Below are 13,898 nucleotides of genomic sequence, written 5' to 3'. Positions count from 1 at the left end.
CGGCCGCCCACCTGTCTATTTCTTCCCACGTCGTATACTCCAAGCCTCTGCTGTCCATAACGTCCTCCCTTCGCTGCTGCCAGTTAACACACTGCTCGGTCCGAGTGGGGTGGGTGATTCTGTAACGTCGTTCTTCGTTTGTAGAAAGAGAGTTGGACAGAAATGCAGCGTGGTCGTTACTCATGACTTTAATGAAAAAGTGACACATGAAATAACTATACAAGTACAAAACAACAAACGGAACGTGAAACTTAATTACAGCCTGTCTGGTGAAACTACACAGAGACAGGAACAATCACCCACGCAATCCTGGCTACCTAAATACGGTTCCCAATCAGAGACAACGAGAATCACCTGACTCTGATTGAGAACCGCCTCAGGCAGCCAAGCCTATACAACACCCCTACTCAACCGCAATCCCAATAATACAAAACCCCAATTATTATTATTATTATTTTTTTTTACCTTTATTTAACCAGGCAAGTCAGTTAAGAACATATTCTTATTTTCAATGACGGCCTGGGAACAGTGGGTTAACTGCCTGTTCAGTGGCAGAACGACAGATTTGTAGCTTGTCAACTCGGGGGTTTGAACTCACAACCTTCCGGTTACTAGTCCAACGCTCTAACCACTAGGCTACGCTGCCATCCAATACGAAATACAACAAAATAAACCCATGTCACACCCTGGCCTGACCAAATATATAACGAAAACACAAAATACAATGACCAAGGCGTGACATTAAGAGCAAAACGGAAAATGAATAAACATAAATATGGGTTGTATTTACAATAATGTTTGTTCTTCACTGGTTGCCCTTTTCTTGTGGAAACAGGTCACACATCTTGCTGCTGTGATGGCACACTGTGGTATTTCACCCAGAAGATATGGGAGTTTATCAAAATTGGTCATACACTTGTCAAAAGGTTAGGAAGTGCAACGCATTTTCCACCTCATTTTGTGGGCAGTATGCACATAGCCTGGCTTTACTTGAGACCCAGGTCTGCCTACTGCAGCCTTTCTCAATAGCAAGGTTATTCTCACTGAGTCTGTAAATAGTCAAAGCTCTCCTTAAGTTTGGGTCAGTCACAGTGGTCAGGTATCCTGCCACTGTGTACTCTCTGTTTAGGGGCAAATAACATTCTAGTTTGCTCTGTTCTTTTGGTAAATTATTTCCAATGTTTCAAATAATAATATGTTGTTTTCTCATGATTTAGTTGGGTCTAATAGTGTTGGTGTTGCTGTCTTGGGGCTCTGTGGGATCTGTTTGTGTTTGTGAACAGAGCCCCAGGACCAGCTTGCTTAGGAAACTCTTCTCCAGGTTCATCTTTCTGTAGGTGATGACTTTGTTGTCAATAGAGGAGGTAATGGCTATCTCCTCTGGTCATTGTCTATGTCTAGGAGGTAATGGTTGTCTCCTCTGGTCATTGTCTATGTCTAGGAGGTAATGGTTGTCTCCTCTGGTCATTGTCTATGTCTAGGAGGTAATGGTTGTCTCCTCTGGTCATTGTCTATGTCTAGGAGGTAATGGCTATCTCCTCTGGTCATTGTCTATGTCTAGGAGGTAATGGTTGTCTCCTCTGGTCATTGTCTATGTCTAGGAGGTAATGGTTGTCTCCTCTTGTCATTGTCCATGTCTAGGAGGTAATGGTTGTTACTTGGCCATTCTTCACAAACAGATATGGGCCCAGACTACTGCAACATGGACGTGTTGCTACTAAACTAGTGTTTCAGCATAGCCATGAAGGACTAGTAGTCATGGAGGACTGGTAGTCATGGAGGACTGATAGCCATGGAGGACTGGTAGTCATGGAGGACTGGTAGCCATGAAGGACTGGTAGCCATGGAGGACTGGTAGCCATGGAGGACTGGTAGCCATGGAGGACTGGTAGTCATGGAGGACTGATAGCCATGGAGGACTGGTAGTCATGGAGGACTGGTAGTCATGGACGACTTGACTGATGTGTATTTGTTGTCACTGGATGATCTGAATGTCTTGGTTTAGCAGCTCAAGTGTCTGGGTTTGAGATGATAGACCCTTGGGAGCCTCAGGCTGAAAGAATGCAAAGTCTCTGGGTGGGAAACCTCTGAAGGGTTGGGAGACAGGGGGGAGACGGGGCAGACAAGGTGGAGACGGGGAGATGGGGAGACAAGAGGGGTGGGGGGGGTGTTCTCCCTTGGAGGGTGAAAAAGGAAGAACAAGGGGAGAGTCACAAAAAACACTAAACACTTCATCACCTCTCCAGAAGGTCTGGCTTCAAAATCATCTTCATATTCTAGTCCTCTCGCTTACATATTTAAACAAAGATATAATAGGGACAAATTAAGTTAAGAAAAACAGCTCTGTTAAAAGATTGACCAATGAAATCGTCAGAGTGACTTTATACATCTAGACAGTTCACATATTGGTATAACATCAGCTGGAATTACCACAATTCAGGATGAAAGGGCATTCATATTTTTTCCTCAAATTGTATTGCTATTTGTTTATTTGGCATACAAATAAACAGATTGTCTCTCTGTATGTGTGGGGTGGGGAGGTGGGGGGGGGGTAATAGAACATCCATTCTGTTGGAGAAAAATTAATTAGTCAGAAAAGTGTCTTGTTGAAAAATTGGCCTGTCATGACTCACAGACTGACTCAATAGAGCTGTAAGAATGGAAGAAAAAAAAGTTCCTTCACACACACACACACACACACACACACACACACACACACACACACACACACACACACACACACACACACACACACACACACACACACACACACACACACACACACACACACACACACACACACACACACACACACACACACACACACCAGGAAGAGGTCTCTGCAGAGTAGCAATCAACACACAAGATGAAAGGAAAGCTTAGCATCTCAAATCAACAACAACAAATATTTGTCACATGCGTCGAATACAACAGGTGTCACCTTACCTTGAAATGACCTTACCGTGAAATGACCTTACCGTGAAATGACCTTACCGTGAAATGACCTTACCGTGAAATGACCTTACCGTGAAATGACCTTACTTTGAAATGACCTTACCGTGAAATGACCTTACCGTGAAATGACCTTACCGTGAAATGACCTTACCGTGAAATGACTTTACCGTGAAATGACCTTACCGTGAAATGACCTTACTTTGAAATGACCTTACCGTGGAATGACCTTACCGTGAAATGCATACTTACAAGCCCGTAACCAACAGTGCAGTTCAAGAAATAGAGGTAAGAAAATATTTACTAAATAAAGGGAAAATAAAAAGTTATACATTAGAATGACATAACAATAAAAAGGCTATATACAGGGGGCCCTGTACCAAGTCAATGTGCTGGGGTACAGGTTAGTCCAGGTCATGTGTACATGTAGGTAGGGGTAAAGTGACTATGCATTGATGATAAACAGCAAGTAGCAGCAGTGTTAAAAAAATAAGGTGGGCGGGGTCAATGTAAATTTTCCGGGTGGCCATTTTGATTAATTGTTCAGCAGTATTATAGCTTGGGGGTAGAAGCTGTTAAGGAGCCTTTTGGACCGAGACTTGACACTCTAGTACTGCTTTCCTTCCTCTGATACCTCCTGGTAAACTGGTGCTGGATGGCAGGAAGGATGGTCCCAGTGATGTATTGGGCTGTACGCACTACCCTGTGTAGCATCTTACCGAGCCATTGCCATACCAGGCGGGGACAAAGGAGGAAGCTGCCCTCCAGTCACCAGAAAAAGACAATGGCAGGAAGGATGGTCCCAGTGATGTATTGAAGTAACTGGTCAGGATGCTCTCGATGGTGCAGCTGTGGAACTTTTTTAGGATCTGGGAACCCATGCCAAATCATTTCAGTCTTCTGAAGGTGAAGAGGTGTTGTCGTGCCCTCTTCACAACTGTCTTGATGTGTTTAGACCATGATAGTTTGTTGGTGATGAGGATGTTGGCCTGTCAACACACTGACAGGTCTTTGACCTCCTTATAGGCTGTCTCCTTGTTGTCGGTGATCAGGCCTACCACTGTTGTGTCCTCAGCAAACTTAATGATGGTGTTGGAATCGTGATTGCCACACAGTCGTGGGTGAACAGGGAATGCAGGAGGGGCCTAAGCACGCAACCCTGAGGGGAAATATGTGTTGAGGATCAGCGTGGCAGATGTGTTGTTGCCTACCCTCACCACCTGGGGGCGACCCGTCAGGATCCAGGAGCTTTGTGTGCACTATGGTGTTGAACGCTGAGCTGTAGTCAATGAACAGCATTCTCACATAGATGTCTCTTTTGTCCAGGTAGAAAAGGGCAGTATGGAGTACATTTGAGGTTGCATAATCTGTGGATTTGTTGGGGCAGTATGCGAATTGGAGTGGGTCTAGGGCTTCGTTGGATGATGGTGTTGATGTGAGCCATTATCAACCTTTCAAAGCTGGCTGCAGACATGAGTGCTACAGGGCGGTACTCATTTAGGCAGGTTACTTTCACATTCTTGGGCACAGGGACTATGGTGGTCTGCTTGAAACATGTGGGTATTACAGACTCTGTCAAAGACAGATTGAAAATGTCAGTGAAGACACATGCCAGTTGGACGGCGCATGCTCTGAGTACTCTCGCTGGTAATCTGTCTGGCCCCGCGGCCTTCTGAATGTTGACCTGTTTAAAGGTCTTGCTCACATCAAGTACGGAGAGTGTGATCACATAGTCGTCCGGAACAGCTGGAGCTCTCATGCGTGCTTCAGTGTAGCTTGCCTCGAATCGAGCATAAAAGGCATTTCGCTCGTCTGGTAGGCTCACGTCACTGGGAAGCTCACAGCGGGGTTTCCCTTTGTAGTCCATAATAGTTTGCAAGCCCTGTCACAAAAGACGAACATCAGAGATTGTGTAGTAGGATTCAATCTTAGTCCTGAATTGATGCTTTGCCTGTTTGATGGTTCATCTGAGGGCTTAGTGGGTTTTCTTATAAGCATTCGGATTAGTGTCCTTCTCTTGGAAAGCGGCAGCTTCAGCCTTTAGCTTGGTGCGGATGTTGCCTGTAATCCATGGCTTCTAATTGGGATATTTACGTACAGTCACTGTGGGGGTGACGTCCTCAATGCACTTATTGATGATGCTGGTGACTGAGGTGGTATACTCCTCAATGCCATTGGATGAATCACGGAACATTTTCCTGTCTGTGCTAGCAAATCAGTCCTGTAGCGTAGCATCCGTGTCATCAGACCACTTCCATATTGAGCAAGTCACTGCTACTTCCTGCTTTAATTTTTACTTGTAAGCAGGAATCAGGAGGATAGAGTTATGGTCAGATTTTCCAAATGTAGGGCGAGAGAGAGCTTTGTATGCTTCTCAGTGTGTGGATTGAAATGTTTTTTTCACCTCGTTACACATGTTGGTAGAAATGAGGTAAAACTGGTTTAAGTTTGCCTGCATTAAAGTCCCCGGCCACTAGGAGCACCACTTCTGGGTGAGCATTGTCTTGTTTGCCTTATACAGCTCTTTGAGTGCGTTCTTAGTGCCAGCATCAGTTTGTGGTGGTATATAGACAACTACGAATAATATAGATGAAAACTCTCTTGGTAGATAGTGTGGTCTACTGCTTATCATGAGATACTCTACCTCAGGCGAGCAATAGCTCGAAACTTCCTTAATGTTAGACATCGCGCACCAGCAGTTATTGACAAATAGACACACACCCCACCCCTCATCTTACCAGACGTAGCTACTCTGTCCATTCAATACACACAAAAACCAGCCAGCTCTATATTATCCGTGTTGTCGTTCAGCCACGACTCGGTGAAACATAAGATATTGCGGTTTTTAATGTCTTGTTGGTACTGTAGGATAATCTCGACCGGAGATCATCAAGTTTGTTTTCCGGTGAGAGAGAGTTTGGTTACCAATAGGCTTTGTCTATTGCAGTATACTCAACACGGGTCCTTATGGAGTAACCCGGGGTTCGGTTACAAAAAGGCAAAGTCTTCTGGGTTACATTCAGGACTAGAGCTGAAAATCACTCAATTCAATATTGCTGACAGTTTAGTGGGGTTAGGAGACTGTCCACCTGCCTTCTCCACATCATCTCTGTGACTCTACACGTCTCATCTCCCGGGGGACCCTGTTGAGTTTATTAGAATGACATTATTCTGGGGAGGGGAGAAGGGGTTGTTGAATAAGGGAGGAGATGTGTGCAGGTGGCAGAACAGGATGTGGTGACCTCTGTGGGGGTCATAGTGTGTGTGTGTGTCAGGACTAACGGCAGGGTTTCTGTCCCAACCTGGAGGACTTCTAGAGGTATTCACTGACGTACACTCACACACACTCACAGCAGCCTGGTAAATGATAAGTGTCAGTCTGTGAGGCTTTTGTAAAATTACATGACGCCTAAGTAAATACATTGCATTCAATGCATTAAGATACATTCACACACACTCTCCCTCACACACACACACACACACACACACACACACACACACACACACACACACACACACACACACACACACACACACACACACACACACACACACACACACACACACACACACACACACACACACACACACACACACACACACACACACACACACACACACTCATTCACTCAATTTAATGCATTAAGATACACTCACTCACACTCTCTCACAGTCACACACACGCACTCAGCAACAATCCGTCCTTGTTGTCAAATTGACTGGGGCCAGCAAAGCCCATTGTCTGTCTAATAGACTGGGGTCAGCAAAGCCCATTGTCTGTCTAATAGACTGGGGTCAGCAAAGCCCATTGTCTGTCTAATAGACTGGGGTCAGCAAAGCCCATTATCTGTCTAATAGACTGGGGCCAGCAAAGCCCATTGTCTAATGACTGGGGCCAGCAAAACCCATTGTCTAATGACTGGGGCCAGCAAAACCCATTGTCTAATGACTGGGACCAGCGAAGCCCATTTTGTCTAATGACTGGGACCAGCAAAGCCCATTGTCTAATGACTGGGGCCAGCAAAACCCATTGTCTAATGACTGGGACCAGCGAAGCCCATTTTGTCTAATGACTGGGACCAGCAAAGCCCATTGTCAAATTGACTGGGACCAGCAAAGCTCATTGTCAAATTGACTGGGGCCAGCAAAGCTTATTGTCTAGTTGACTGGGACCAGCAAAGCTTATTGTCTAGTTGACTGGGGCCAGCAAAGATCATTGTCTGTCTAATGACTGGGGCCAGCAAAGCTCATTGTCTGTCTAATGACTGGGGCCAGCAAAGCACATTGTCTAATTGACTGGGACCATCAAAGCACATTGTCTAATTGACTGGGACCATCAAAGCACATTGTCAAATTGACCAGTAAGAAGACTGCATCATTAAAATGGAGTGTGGTTCTGGGTCCAATACATATCTTTTTTAAAACATTTAAAACACCTGCTCTTTCCATGGCATAGACTGACTAGGTAAAACCAGGTGAAAGCTGTTGATGTCACTTGTTAAAATCCACTTCAATCAGTGTAGATGAAGGGGAGGAGACAAGTAAAAGAAGGATTTTTAAGCCTCGAGACAATTGAGACATGGATTGTGTATGTGTGCCATTCAGAGGGCGAATGTGCAAGACAAAATATTGAAGTGCCTTTGAACGGGGTGTGGTAGTAGGTGCCTTTGAACGGGGTGTGGTAGTAGGTGCCTTTGAACGGAGTGTGGTAGTAGGTGCCTTTGAACGGGGTGTGGTAGTAGGTGCCTTTGAACGGGGTGTGGTAGTAGGTGCCAGGTGCACCGGTTTGAGTCAAGTACTGCAACGCTGTTCGGTTTTTCACACTCAACAGTTTCCTGTGGGTTTCAAGAATGGACCTATAGGACATCCAGCCAACTTCACACAACTGTGGGAAGCATTGGAGTCAACATGGGCCAGCGTCCCTGTGGAAAGCTTTCAACACCTTGTAGAGTCCATGTCCTGACCAATTGAGGCTGTTCTGAGGGCAACATGGGGTTGTAACTCAATATTAGGAAGGTGTCCTTAATGTCAGCTACACTCAGTGTATATTAAGGATATATTTTTTTTTACCCCCTTTCTCTCCCCAATTGGCAGCAATTGTGCACCGCCCCATGGGCCTCCCGGTCGCGGCTGGCTGCGACAGAGCCTGGGCTCAAACCCAGAATCTCTGGTGGCACAGCTAGCACTGCGATGCAGTGCCTTAGACCACTGCACCACCCGGGAGGCCACATACAGTTATTTTTAACTTAACCATTCTGAACTAATACCTAAACCTAATCAATTAAATGTATTTATAAAACCCTTTTTACATCAGCTGATGTCACAAAGTGCTATTCAGAAACCCAACCTAAACCCCCAAACAGCAAGCAATGCAGGTGTAGAAGCACGGTGGCTAGGAAAAACTCCCTAAGAAGGAAGGAACCTAGGAAGAAACCTAGAGAGGAACCAGGCTCTGAGGGTTGGCCAGTCCTCTTCTGGCTGTGCCGGGTGGAGATTATAACAGAACATGGCCAAGATGTTAAAAGGTTCTCAGATGAACAGCAGGGTCAAATAATAATAATCACAGTGGTTGTAGAGGGTGCAACAGGAGTAAATGTCAGTTGTCTTTTCATAGCCGAGCATTCAGAGTTTGAGACAGCAGAACAGGAGAGGACAGAACAGGAGAGGACAGAACAGGAGAGGACAGGAGAGGAGAGGACAGAACAGGTGAGGACAGGACAGGAGAGGACAGAACAGGTGAGGACAGAACAGGAGTTGTATTAGTTTCAATCCTATCTTGTTCAAACTGGACCCTCTCTTTCTAAAATTATCGGCCGAAATTGTTGCAACCCCTATTACTAGCCTATTCAACCTCTCTTTCGTATCGCCTGAGATCCCCAAAGTTAAGCCAAGTTAATAAACAGATCACCGACCATTTCGAATCCCACCGTACCTTCTCCACTATGCAATCTGGTTTACGAGTTGGTCATGGGTGCACATCAGCCATGTTCAAGGTCTTAAAGCGTATCATAACCACCATCGATAAAAGACAGTACTGTGCAGCCGTCTACAACGACCTGGCCAAGGCTTTTGATTCTGTCAGTCACAACATTCTTATCGGCAGACTCAATAGCCTTGGCTTCTCAGATAACTGACTCGCCTGGTTCACCAACTACTTTTCAGATAGAGTTTAGTGTGTTAAATCGGAGGGACTGTTGTCTGGATCTCTGGCAGTCTCTATGGGGGTGCCACAGGGTTCAATTCTCGGGCCGACTCTTTTCTCTGTATATATCAATGATGTCGCTCTTGTTGCTGGTGATTCTCTGATCCACCTCTACGCAGACAACACCAATCTGTATACATCTGGCCATTCTTTGGACACTGTGCTAACAAACCTCCAAACAAGCTTCAACGCCATACAACACTCCTTCCGTGGCCTCCAACTGTTTTTAAATGCTTATAAAACTAAGTGCATGCTCTTCAACTGATTGTAACACTTGTCATCTGGAGGAAGAGAGGAGGACCAAGGTGCAGCGTGGTAAGTGTTCATTATTTTAATAAAACTACTGAACACTGAACAAAACAACAAAAACGACAACCGAACAGTCCTGTAAGGTGATGAAAAACACTAAACTGAAAATAATCACCCACAACCAAAATGGGGGAAAACAGCCTACCTAAGTAAGATTCTCAATCAGAGACAACGATCGACAGCTGCCTCTGAATGAGAACCATACCAGGCCAAACACAGAAATACAACAAAGAAAAACGAACATAGACTACCCACCCCAAATCACGCCCTGACCAAACTAACACAAAGACATAATAAAGGAACTAGAATATGTGGACAACTACAAATACCTAGGTGTCTGGATAGACTGTAAACTCTCCTTCCAGAGTCACATCAAACATCCCCAATCCAAAATTAAATCTAGAATCGGCTTCCTATTTCGCAACAAAGCCTCCTTCACTCATGCCGCAAAACATACCCTCGTAAAACTGACTATCCTACCGATCCTCGACTTCGGCGATGTCATTTACAAAATTGCCCAAAACACTCTACTCAGTACACTGGATGTAGTCTATCACATATCCGTCACCAAACACACTGGCTCCAGGTCATCGATTAGTCTTTGCTAGGTAAAGCCCGCCTTATCTCAGTTCACTGGTCACCATAGCAACACCCACCCGTAGCACCCGCTCCAGCAGGTACTGTGTATTGCACTGGTCATCCCCAAAGCCAACACTTCCTTTGGATGCCTTTCCTTCCAGTTCTCTGCTGCCAATGACTGGAACGAATTGCAAAAATGTCTGAAACTGGAGTCTTATATCTCCCTCTCTAACTTTAAGCATCAGCTGTCAGAGCAGCTTACCGATCACTGTACCTGTACACAGCCAATCTGTAAATAGCACACCCAACTACCTCATCCCCATATTGTTATTTATCTTCTTGCTCTTTTGCACCCGTATCTCTACTTGCACATCATCATCTGCACATCGATCACTCCAGTATTAATGCTAAATTGTAATTATTTCACCTCTAGGGCCTATTTATTGCGCACACACACACACACACACACACACACACACACACACACACACACACACACACACACACACACACACACACACACACACACACACACACACACACACACACACACACACACACACACACACACACACACACACAAACAGCCCCCCTCTGGAGCTAACAGAGCCTGTGTGTTACCATCTTCCATGAGCGCACAGTGTGCGTAAAATCAAATCACATTTTATTTGTCACATACACATGGTTAGCAGATGTTAATGTGAGTGTAGCGAAATGCTTGTGCTTCTAGTTCCGACAGTGCAGTAATATCTAACAAGTAATCTAAAAATTCCCAACAACTACCTAATATACACAAATGTAAAGGGATGAATAAGAATATGTACATGTAAATATATGGATGAGTGATGGCCGTGCTGCATAGGCAAGATGCAGTAGATGGTATAGAACACAGTATATACATGTGAGAAGAGTAATGTAGGATATGTAAACATATGGCGTTATTTAAGGTGACTAGTGATCCATTTATTAAAGTGACCAACGATTTCAGGTCTGATGGCCTTGAGATAGAAGCTGTTTTTCAGTCTCTCGGTCCCAGCTTTGATGCACCTGTACTGACTTCACCTTCTGGATGATAGCGGGGTGAACAGGCAGTGGCTCGGGTGATTGATGTCCTTGATAATCTTTTTTGTCTTCCTGTGACATCGGGTGCTGTAGGTGTCCTGGAGGGCAGGTAGTTTGCCCCTGGTGATGCGTTGTGCAGACTCTGGAGAGCCTTGCGGTTGTGGGCGGTGCAGTTGCCGTACCAGGCAGTGATACAGCTCGACAGGATGCTCTCAATTGTGCATCTATAAAAGTTTGTGAGTGTTTTAGGTGACAAGCCAAATTTCTTCAGACTACTGAGGTTGAAGAGGCGCTGTTGTGCCTTCTTCACCACGCTGTCTGTGTGGGTGGACCATTTCAGTTTGTCTGTGATGTGTACGCCCAGGAACTTTCCACCTTCTCCACTACTGTCCCGTCGATGTGGAAGGGGCATTCTTACATAGGTATTCCTCTTGGCCAGATGGGATAGAGCAGTGTGTAGTGTGATAGGGCAGTGTGCAGTGTGATAGCGATTGCATGGTCTGTGGATCTATTAGGGCGTAAGCAAATTGGAGTGGGTCTCGGGTATCAGGTAAGGTGGAAGTGATATGATCCTTAACTAGTCTCTCAAAGCACTTCATGATGACAGAAGTAGTCATTTAGTTCAGTTACTTTGGCTTTCTTGGGAACAGGAACAAGGGGGGCAATGTTGAAGCATGTGGTGACAGCATACTGGGATAGGGAGAGATTGAATGTACATGTAAACACACCAGCCAGCTGATCTGTGCATGCTCTGAGGACGCGGCTAGGGATGCTGTCTGGGCCAGCAGCCCTGCGAGGGTTAACACGTTTAAATGTTTTACTCACGTTGGCCACGGAGAAGGAGAAGCCCACAGGCTTTAGTAGCGGGCCGTGCCAGTGGCACTGCATTGTCCTCAAGGCGAGCAAAGAAGTTGTTTAATTTGTCTGGGAGCAAGATGTCTATGTCCCCGACGGGGCTGGTTTCATTTTTGTAATCCTTGATTGACTGTAGACCCTGCCACATACGTCTCGTGTTTGAGCCGTTAAATTGTGACTCTACTTTGTCTCTATACTGACGTTTTGCTTGTTTGTTTACCTTGCTGAGGGAATTGTCACGGATCCCTCCGGAACTTTTCATTCATTCCGTCACAACTTCGGCAGCTGCAACTGGGCCATCAGACGTCGCCACAACGGGTCCGGCCAACGACGCAATTTCAGCAGCCACAATCTGGCCCTCATACCATCGTGGCCACTTAATCATCCTCAGCTTCCCATTGGCTCATTCATCATCCTCAGCTTCCCATTGGCTCATTCATCCCACCTCCCCACTCTACCTCTTCCCCAGGTCATCAGAGTCATCAGACGCCGCTGCAACCGGTCCGTCCGACGCCACTGCTACAGGTCCATCAGATACTGCTGCAACTTCGGCAGCGGTAACTGGCCCGTCTGACGACGACGCAACTCAAGGCGATCCCAGGGGGGGTTCCCATTGGGCTGTCAATTATTGTTCCCATATCCATTGGTTGTGTGAGTACCTACGCGTTGGTGCAGCTGTTATGCTGCGTGCTTTATATATTGTGTATTACGGGTATCGTCCCATGTTTCTCAACGTGGTTTACCCTCACTCTTTTGTTTGGGTACAGCCCAGTTTTTTTGTATACATGTTTGTTTTTGTAACGATGTTTGTCTGTTGTAAGAAGAGAGTCAGACCGAAATGCAGCGTGTAGGTTACTCATGACTTTAATGAAAGAAAACGGTGCATGAAATAACTGAAAAAACAACAAACAAAACGAGAAACTAATTACAGCCTATCTGGTGACTACAACACAGAGACAGGAACAAACACCCACAAAATACAACGCGAACTCAGGCTACCTAAATACGGTTCCCAATCCGAGACAACGAGAATCACCTGACTCTGATTGAGAATCGCCTCAGGCAGCCAAGCCTAACTAGACACACCCCTAATCAGCCGCAATCCCAAATAATACAAACCCCAATACGAATACAACATATAAACCCATGTCACACCCTGGCCTACCCAAACATATAACAAAAACACAAAATACAATGACCAAGGCGTGACAGTTTTGGGTGTATTAAAAAACCCTATTGTGTATTCCCGCACCTGTCTCCAAATCCTTTACACCAGCGTGACAGGAATAGTTGTAGTGTATTCGGTCATGTTTCCAGCCGCCTTGCCATGATTCAAATCGGTGGTTTGAGCTTTTCAGTTTTGCGCGAATGCTGCCATCAATCCACTGTTTCTGGTTAGGAAAGGTTTTAATAGTCACAGTGGGTACAACATCTCCGATGCTCTTGCTAATAAACTCGCTCACAGAGTCAGCGTGGCATCAATGTTGTTGTTCTACGCTATCTGGAACATATCCCAGTCCACGTGATCGAAGCAATCTTAAAGAGTGGAATCCGATTGGTCAGACCATCTTTGGATAGACCTGAGCACTGGCGTTTCCTGTTTTAGTTTCTGTCTGTAGACTTGGAGCAACAAAATAGAGTCATGGTCAGATTTGCCGAAGGCAGGGCGGGTGAGGGCTTTATATGCATCGCGGAAGTTAAAGTAGCAATGATCCAGAATGCTACCAGCTGGTGTCGCGCATTCGATATGCTGATAGAATTTAGGAAGTCTTGTTCTCAGGTTAGCTTTGTTAAAATCCCCAGCTACAATAAATGCAGCCTCAGGATGTATGGTTTCCAGTTCACATAGAGTCCAGTGAAGTTATTTCAGGACCGACGAGGTATCTGCTTGGGGAGATATACACGGCTGTGACTATAATCTAAGAGAATTCTCTTGGGA

This window comes from Oncorhynchus gorbuscha, linkage group LG18 (genome assembly GCF_021184085.1).
Source record: "Oncorhynchus gorbuscha isolate QuinsamMale2020 ecotype Even-year linkage group LG18, OgorEven_v1.0, whole genome shotgun sequence".
In the NCBI taxonomy this organism is placed as follows: domain Eukaryota; kingdom Metazoa; phylum Chordata; class Actinopteri; order Salmoniformes; family Salmonidae; genus Oncorhynchus; species Oncorhynchus gorbuscha.
Note: the sequence above shows the minus strand (reverse complement) of the source record.